Consider the following 9,982-nt stretch of genomic DNA (forward strand, 5'->3'; position numbering starts at 1 on the left):
CAAACTGTGTATTAAAAACAGGTTTTATCTGGCTCTGGCAGGCTTAACAGGATCCAAATGGGTACGCAGATTGTTATGGGCCCATAAACGATATGCCAGCTCTGTGTGTGTCACGGCTGTTATCTGTCTGTAAAAATACAGTAGGACCTGAAAATGCGTGTTCAATGTACGTTTTGCCGACTAGCACAATCAGAAGTTTAATGCATTCCTCGAATGCTTTACAGAGGATATTCTAAACAGCTGTTAATCGCTTATTCATATCCAACTTCCTCTAATTAAAACCAAGCTGTGATCATATTTAGGCAAAATTTATTGCCGTCTACCACATTTACACAGAAATAGAGACACGCATTGAGGACCTTGTGCATCAAATATTTCTATTTAGAAAGAGATCACTGATAAATATTTTTTCATGGACACTAAAAGCTTTTAAAATCCTGCAAGCTTTACTGGTGTAACATTAAACTGCTTTTCCACTTCATATTCTTGCTCTCCATCTACTTTCTTATTATTAGTTTTCTATTCACAGCGTTGCTACACCTTCAGGCTACAAACGATATTATTGTTCAGCTATTATTCTCCAAATTAATTTTCTTGAGCCGTAAATTAGAATTTCTTGTGATAATCATTCGGTTATTTTATATTGTTTTCATGAATATTCAATACATTACGCTTCTTTGTCATGCTAAACACCTGAGGAGGGACAACAGTTATTCCTCCACTCGATGACTATTATTTTCTATCGCCTGTTTCCGGAGTTTAATTATAAGCACTGTGAATCATCACCCAACACACACCTACCAGTGTCACACAGCAGGTCACAATAACAGCTTTTATCATATACTGTACTTGGTTTGAGTGGGTTCACCGTATGGATCAGTACTGCAATTGTGCATGCTGGTTATACAAGACGATGGCAAATTACACAAATAATAATAGCAACTCAAAATGATCTGATGGCGCATCGCTAACTGTCAAGACGACACAGAGAAAGCTGCAGAAGCAAACATCTACAAATTAAATGATTGTCTTTGTTGCATACAGTTTCTCAAATAGATTTATAGAACATGTTTTCAATTGTAACAGAAACATTTATAAGAAGAGAGGGAGTTACAGGTGGAGCCAGTTTCAGTCCCCAGAAAATAATGAAAGAATTAGTGACAAGAAAACGCCTCGTTCCTCCCTGACATATTTCACAAAGGACATTATGTATTCAGATTTTAGAATTATTTACATTTAATTATTATAATTTACAATATATTTAATTTTGTTGTTTAGTAACAAACACAACACTTCTGTCTCCATGAAAACTGAGCAACGTCCATTAGCTGACGAAGATTGTGTTACTGTTGAAAGCTCCTGAAAAAGTGAGCAAATGGAACTTTAGTTGAGTTTAGTCTAACAACTCAAGGTCAAGTTGAACTTTCATATCAGTCAGCCACGTGTTTAAAAGGTCTTTAAACTGAGGCTGTATTTCCCGAAAAAGTCAGTCGAGCAGGTCAAAAGTTGATCAATCTTTGTATAGATTGTTTAATTCGGAATTACTGTTGAACAGGGCCGTTTGTAGGACTCAATGAAGGGGGGGGGGGGGGGGGCTGGGCTCCCCAACGTCCTAGACCTAGTGCCTGGGATTATATTGTTACATATGATGATAGGCTATTGGATTGTAATTTGAAGGGAGAGAAAACATACAAACCAGAACGCACGCATATGTAGCATATTAGAGCCTGAATAATGTGTTCATGTGAAAAACATTTAATTGTTGTTGTTTTTAATTTAATTATGTCAACAACAACAAAAACATTTTTTTTTAAAAAGCCAAATTATTTAGGGGGGGGGGGCATGAAGCCCCCATAAAATAGGCCTAACGATGTACATAAAGTGGCTGTTCTATACCAGGAATATAACATCTTCTTTGAATTAGCCCAATGAGTTCATGGAAACCATCGTGCAACAATTGAGAATGACAAACATGGCTTCTGTTCTCAACACATTGTGGTTCATTTACACAAGTCGTGTTATCATCAATACATGTGGCGAGATTGGTTCAACTCCGAAGTGACTGTTCCCAGACTTGTAACGGTAATAACAGATTTTTAAATCAATATTATTTAATTCGCCTTTTTTTTAAACCATGGATGAAAGATCTTTTGTTCTGGGTTTGTGATCAGATAACCGTGTGTCTCTTTGTTTGGGAAACGACAACCTGCAGCTGCTCAAGACCGTGTTTCTTGCTCAGGAACACCTGTGCTCACCACGCCAGCCACTCTGTGTCCACTAATTTATTGCAAGACAAGAGAACCACATACCTTAATGAATGAAAACATGTAAAACAATACAACCACAATATGGTCATATCCTTATTGTGTTCAACCTGCAAATGTCAAAATACTTTGGCAATAAACCCATTGCAGATATGCTTGATATGCATGTTGTGTCCTTAACACACACTTAAAAAAATAAAAATAAAGCATTGTTGTGGTTGCATAATCACAATTAGCTGCCAAGGGGCCTGGCAGTCTCCACTGTGGCTCCACAGAAGGAGTCAGAGCTGTCTTCAAGACTGAAGCACCAGTCAGACTGCTGGTTGGGAGGAGTTCACAGGAATACGATTAACAGATTAAATATATCAGTTGGTCAAAGGATTAAGTTATTAAGATCACATTGTCCTTTTCCAGAAAGCTGCCAAACTAGTTGAACGCAAACTGATGAAACAACGTCTTGACTGACGCAACTAACAAAACAAAAGAGCTGTGCTGTGTGACGTTCAATGACTCCCTCCCACTGTTCGCATTATGCCTCAGTCGGTGTGTCACAATGTGTGTTACCCAGCTTCTCCCCCGTCTTTTTTCTTCTTGTCAGATGAAGCGGGAAGGGGAGGAGGTTTGGGGCTCGATCGTCATGCCCTGTCATCCACGGTGACGTGAAGTCGTGGGAAAGCAACAGCGGCGCGACACGGGAACCGGGAACCGGGAACCGGGAACGATTCCCAATGATTCATCAGGGCTTCTGGGAACTGCTAACGTGCAGTGAACTCTTTTCACACATTTTACCGGGAAACAGAAACGTTTGACGTGGTCAACATAGCCTACATGTGATCTAACGTGTTTATCTTTGACAAGCATTTAGAAAACAAATACATAATCGTAGCATTCATGCAACGATCGTATCCCTGTCTTCGCTCAGGTGGACTTTATGTAGACACAGTGTCTGCATTTATGATTTCATCTCCCCAGGCGAATTGACAATTAAACAAATAGGACATAGCCTACAACGAGTCCAGACGTCTTCAACATCATTTTCAGTTCGCAGCCGAAGCGCTGAGGATGCAGCATTTTCTGCAGGTTTACAGTTCTGCAGAACGACGAGGGATTATGTCTAACCCCGCCATGAAGGCTAAAGGTGAGCAGAATCTCTCCGTGTCGGTAATTACTGCAGAATTTGGCGTCTGTGCCAGGTGCAAATCCTTGGAAACGGCCTTCATTACGGGGAAGCTCGCAGACTGTGGCTAAGAAGTGAGGATAATGACAGTATGGGATTAACCCTGCTCCCAACTCTCTCCCCCCCCCCCTTTTTTTCTCTCAAAAGAGCCCCATCTCTCCAACAACAAGAAAGCTTGCCGAAGAGCATTTTGATCATCCTGTGATGCGCCGCTGTGTGACAGCTCTCAGACACAGATATTTAGTTTCCCACTCAAAGAACCCCAACTCAGGAGATTAGTGGAGAAACTTCTGAGTCTGACACTGAAATATTGTTTTTCAATGCAATCAGCCTGACCACTATCTACACGACATGTCTGTTTGTGAATGTGAGTGCGCCTTTTAGATTTTTTTTCTTTTTTCTCATCTTCTCTCCTTTCTCTTTTGCTGGATTTATGCTTTCCCTCTCTTCTCAAAGTCAGACCAAGGTTTACTAAGAGGTCTGAATCAGCCAGTATTTTCTTTTTAAAAGTACGTTTTGATCCGTATGAAAAGAAGAATAGCGGCAGTTTTGGAAAATCCATTTGAAAAGGAAGAAAAAAAACAGAAAAAGTAAAGTTAAAAGCAAGTCTTGCATCTGGGTATTTGGTGCTACTGAAAGCAGTGGAAGCATATTATATTTCATATCCAGATCTAAGTACATTATGTGTTGATTAAAATACAAATATTTGACCCGAGAGAATGTGCTGTCTTAATTAAAAATATCAGGATCGAGGTTTGTACTCAACTAAAATAACTTGAAATTGTATAACACCTTGTTTATTTTGGCAGGACAATACTGAAAATAACTTGTCATTAATTGTAATAATCAAATTGAAATTGACAAGTGCTTTACCGTAAATAAATCATGGGAAGGACACCTCTAGTCCACTCAAAAGGAAACATTTGTGCATGAGTTTAAAGGGCAATATAAGGCTCTTGTAAAAGTGTGTACAGGTGTTTTAATTCCCACAGTAAATTCCTGAGGGCTTGAGCAGACCTGTCGGGTTGAACCCAGACCAGATGTTGCACAGAAGAGTCAGATGTTCAAGTGGCTATAAGAAACCCATCTGCGTGGAAAAAATTTGGAAAACATCAACACCATATGATTATAAATGCTTTTTATTTCACTCACGAGATGCTCGGCCAACAGCAGCCACAACACACTGAATTACTGTGTGACAAACAGTGGAAATAACAGCTTGGAGGAATTATCACACACTTGAAGTGGCTCCCCTAAAGATCTAATATGGCCCCCTGGTGAGCCAAGTGAATACTGACTGCTATGTGTTTTTATTTAACGATATTTGTTTTATTTAAAATGAAGATTAAAGCCCCCGTGTTTGATACTACTATAATAATAACACCTTCTGCCCAATGCTGTTCTTCCAAACACAGACTGGGCAGCTGCAGGAAGTTGGACCCACAGCTAATAAACCTGTCTACCATTATAAATCAATATAACTTGTGCTGGTCTGCTGTCTTTTCTTCTCTATTGCCTCTATATCTGTTCTTTGTTGTGTGATGCAATGGCACATTTTTGGAGTGAAATATTCTATAAAACTTGAATGAAACACCATCTGTCTGAAATAAAAACATGAGCCGCCTTCCAAATGGCTTCTTTTTTTGGGAGACTTTTAGTACATAATGCAGCTGCCTTCACAAAGTACATACTGTTGCATTAAGTATATTCAATTGGGACATCCTACTTCCTCATAACATGGTACCTTGAACTCTGACCCTCTGAATATGTGCTGCGCTTACGATTGTGGGTCAGAATAGGCAGAAACGCATCCTGGCTTGCATACTGCATGATTGACATACTATGTATTATTTAGGACATAACAAATATTTTTTTGGCGTATTAAATCGTATTGTAGTCCGGGAATTGAGAGCACAGCTGTTTTGGTTACTATCTGTATTCCCAAGGAGGAAATGGATCTGGCTTATAGGCGTCCTCAGGTAATCTTCAGTGACACTTCACGTGATATCAAGAGGTCAGACTCTCTGTTCAACGAAGGCCTTTGGACTCAGATCTGATTGGGTCCTTGTATTCTTTTTTCCGTCCCTCCACTGGCGCTCGTGGCTTTCATGGTTGGTGCAAACATGAGGTTACATTTGATGGGATATTCTGCTGTAAAGATGGAGTTGCGTAATACCAGTTATGAAATGTACAAATCAGCCAGTGAAGAGAATAACTAATGTGGGCCAAATAAAAATAATTCGCTGTTTGTTTTGTCCCTCTACATCTCAACTAATGATGTCATGAGGTCATCTAAGACCATCCAAAACATACCAAATTGACAATTAGCCTGAACATATGTTATTGCTTATTATATTTATCTGTAATGAAAGTTTTGCATTCAAGGCAGATTTGTATATGGGTCTATCCACATTTATCTTAATAGTTTCATAGTTTATACATTGTGTATACATTCTTTTCCTTGTTTCATATTAGTTAAACAGTGGAGGAAAGTATCTAAGTACAACTTTGAGGTATCTGAATATTTCTTTTCCATACTTTTACTTCAGTCCATTACATGTATTCTATAACTTTAGTTACTTTGCATATTCAGATTAATTACACAAAATATAATAAGAACATATTGTTTAATATATATTATGAAGCTCTTCGGGGTGAAATGCTTTCCAGCAGATAAAATACTTTATATTAAGTATAATAAACCTCATCTTTATAATCCAATTACATTAGTTTGCCTGACGATTGCTTTTACCTTTGTTACATTAAGTATATTACTTTTACTAACTTTTCAAGCCACTTTTATACATCTTTTTCAACACTAAATATAGTTATTACTTGTTATGCATATACATTTACTGCAATCATGTTTACTGTACGCGAGCACTCTCACCTCGCAGCAAGATGGCCCGTCTTCGATCCCCGGTCCCAGTCGGTCCTTCTGTGGAGAGTTGGCACGTCCTCCCCGTGGCAGTGTGGGTTTCCTCCCACAATCCAAAGACATGGCGACCTGTCCAGGGTCAACCCGGCATGCCTTCGCCCAATGTCAGCTGGGATCGGCTTCAGCGCCCCTCAATAGGAGAAGCGGTCTGGATAATGGAATTGGCTGTTTACATTCAGTTTAGGTATTTTGCAATTATTGTACAATAAAAAACCAATATATATTCATATTTATATGTTATTGATATCACATTTAATTTATATATTTTAGAAAATAATTTTTTAACTTGCGCTATTTTCTTTGTATTCATATCGTTGTTGAAGGGAGCCTCCTTCTCCGCATTGTCATGCATGTCTAAATAGATGACTGGAAACTTTACAAAAATACTTTTACAATGACTGAGTTCATCACCGCAAGTGTCCTACTGTGTGAGACAATCAAGCTCACCTGGCACCTGCCCACCGCCCCTTCAGGTTGCCTCTGTCACTCACCCACCACCGCTGTAGTTGCGGAAGTTGGCCACATTAACTTTCGCTGTTGGCCTCAAACTGTACACCTTTACTGCAAAATGTGGAGTTTTCCTGAGTTGTCTGAGAGTGCGAGAACAGCATCATTTCTTACCTGTCCGACAAAGATCCACCACAACTCCATCTGATACAGGTAAGTCCTGAGCTACTTTGCTAGATTGTTAATTGTGAATCGTGTGTTTGTCAACAAGGCCGCCATGCTGGCGCCTTCTGCCGCCTGTGAGTTGTTCTGGCACAAAGGTGCTTTGGGTTGTTGGTTGCCAGCTGTTCACCTCTGCTTGATATCCAACGAACTGTGTCGTGTGCTTTGGTCTAAATCGTGGTTACATGTCTTGTGGTCTGACAGGCGGTTAGTGGTTGTGGGTGAGTGGGGGGAGGGGGGGGTGGAAAAACAGAAAAATGTGACTTAAAATAAATGGACTTAATTTTAGAAAACATAATTTCACAGAATTTTCCTGAAGCTTTAAATTCTGTTTATTCGGTCGTCAAGCGATGTCAATCAAAAGAGCCAAGATATTGTGTTAACAAAAACAAGTAATGTGTTTGCAGGGACTATATCTGTGGTTATTAAAATAATTGTTTCAGCTCATTTCTCCTCTCTGTTAATATAATTGTTGGGCTGTTAATGCATGCGTCAGGATTCTGATCAAATTGGGCTGTTAGGTTTATTTGTCTGTGTCTTCATTTCGGAAATGAGTCGGTACGTTTGCTCAAAAGATCTGTGCTTTGTCGCGTAGTGGCGCTTCAAATCACTGCTTTTAATATTGCTGAACAGGCGGATCAGTGATATGATTTACAACGCGTGTAATCGGTCGGTGTGTTTCCTGGACCGCTAAACAAGAGACATAAAGGCTAGAAAAACGGCGCCGGTTAAATAGATGCAATCCATGAAAATTTAATTATTCTCAATTATCTATCGGTTTTCGGTCAAGGGTCCCAACCGGCACCGCGGTCCGCCTGTTGGTGACCACATTTTGCCCAAACTTACCAAACAAGTACTGTATACAGCGTACAATACTTGTTTGGTAAGGTTGGGCAAAATGAAGGTGGGCGAGGAAGAAGTATGAGCATCATTTAGTGTCCTGTACTCAGACTTAATAAAAGTAAAGAAGTATTCCCAACAAGGGTGAACAGGCTGTGGCCGGCTGGGTATTGTCTTTTGTCTTCTGATGCACTTTGAGCTCCTCGCAGGCAGCTTTCCTCACAAAAATCACGGATGCTCGTTGGGTGGGCGCCAATGATGTTCTGGTCGGTTTGAATTGCCTGCTGTAGAAATTCGTGAAGAATTTCTCTTGCATCACAGTCAATTTGCTCTAAACATCAACGTGATTATTGTTGCAAGATGTTGGCCAAATGCCATGTGCTGTAAATGTTAAAATTTGAAAAGATGTTTGTTTTAATATTGGTATTGATCTCCATATCACCAAACCCGATGTATGAGTTTCTTCTCACATCGGCCCATGTTTATTTTTTCTGCACACTTATTTATGTACTGATGGTTATCTGAAGCATTACAAGGCTGCATAACATGTCACAGGAAAAGATAGTGTGCCTGAATTATTTAGAATATAAAACATAATTGGCTTTAATAATCTGCATATCAGGTGAATTGCTGTAACTATCTTCTTCTCACGTTTGACATTTTAATTTCTATCTCTTCACATTGCATTGCTTGGTTATCAGTTATTTAGTGTCATCCATCTCTGCATCCACCAATTATTTCAGAACATTTATGCTCAACAACTTAAGTCATTATGTGTGACAAGTATTGTGACCGTTACGCTTTCAAAGAACTTACATTAACACCGTACTGATCTTGAGGAAAGTTTAACATTCACAAGATAAAAGAATCGGTATTTTAGTCGTTCTTGCTTTGTTAAAACTCCTCCACTTTATAGTAATGGTATCAAGCTGTTACACACTGCTTTGTGCTAATGGCTTGAGTCTCAGTCTGTCAATTGCAATGATTATTCTTGCTGTTTGTTCTTGCTGAGTAGCTCACTTGGAAGGAATTGCCAGAGCCGGAGGTTCAGCTCAATGGGTTGCAATTTGTGCTAAAACGCATATATACAGTTGTGTAGGGGGAAAGTGTAGGAGGATAACAAAACAAAACAGAGAAGGACGTCTAATTACCGTTTGCACAAAGAGTGATAAAGCACGCCTCTGGATCCCAGCTTCAACACAGACTATGTTCGTATGATTTGTTTTGACTCGGCTCACAGTTTCAAAAGATAATGATAGAGTGAAACAAAAAGCTGTTATGAAAGCAGATTTGCGGACTGTGCAAAGATGAATTATAGCCTTCGATTGTCAAACATCAAGTCAGTGTGGCATTTTGATTGAAAACTGAAAAGGAATCTCGCAAACAGCTGAAGGTGAAGCTACTCTGAATAATGTATGTCTTGATGTGTTGTTGTTTGATGTGATAGGACGAAAGTTGGCTGAAATTCTGGGGATAAGTGGAAATGTCAGCAATGGGAAACTTGTGTTTTGTGTCAAAGGAATTGTCAGTGTAGTTTGGATTATGTATAAAAACACACACAGGATAAGCAGTAATGCTAATTCCATAGGGCTTTACTGTGGACCTTGAGGCAACACGGCACAAATACTGTGTGGCCACAGAGGGCAGCAGTTAGGGGTCCAGTGAGGCCACTTACAAAGGCCAGCTGTCATACACAGGTGTGTTGTGAGGAGAAAGAAAATCAATGGCCTTAATTGCTCAATAACAGCACGACTACGGAGGTGTGGGGTGGAGGCACATGGGTCACAGTGGACGCAGTAAAAGAGTTCCTCAGCATTGTTGTACTTTACAAGTCGATTACAACACAACCAACACCTCTTCATGAAAAGATGATTCGCAGTTTTGAACACAACGATTATTTTCATAGTCGATGATTCTGTTGGTTATTTTTTTGATTTAATCGGTTCGTTTTTTTGGTCTTTAGAAAGCCCAAGACGATGTCCCCAAATGTCTTGTTTTGTCCACAACACATCAAGTTCAGTTAAAAGTAACTTTTACTTTGTTACCTCAGTTTCTTTTTTAATTTTTCACAGCCGTCTCTGTCGACAGTCACCC

At 39.6% G+C, this 9,982-nt stretch overlaps 2 long non-coding RNA genes across 2 annotated transcripts; one reads left to right on the forward strand and one right to left on the reverse strand.

Moving 5' to 3' along the window:
- Positions 1-2,885: 2,885 nt before the first annotated feature.
- Positions 2,886-4,927, forward strand: LOC130210178 (uncharacterized). Its single transcript, XR_008834761.1, has 2 exons — positions 2,886-3,402; positions 3,589-4,927. It is a non-coding gene; the product is annotated as an uncharacterized LOC130210178 (long non-coding RNA).
- Positions 4,565-6,374, reverse strand: LOC130210179 (uncharacterized). Its single transcript, XR_008834762.1, has 2 exons — positions 6,332-6,374; positions 4,565-5,592 (listed from the first exon to the last, which is right to left on the reverse strand). It is a non-coding gene; the product is annotated as an uncharacterized LOC130210179 (long non-coding RNA).
- Between the last annotated feature and the right edge of the window lie 3,608 nt (positions 6,375-9,982).

The sequence above is a fragment of the Pseudoliparis swirei genome, chromosome 19 (genome assembly GCF_029220125.1).
Source record: "Pseudoliparis swirei isolate HS2019 ecotype Mariana Trench chromosome 19, NWPU_hadal_v1, whole genome shotgun sequence".
Classification (NCBI taxonomy): Eukaryota; Metazoa; Chordata; class Actinopteri; order Perciformes; family Liparidae; genus Pseudoliparis; species Pseudoliparis swirei.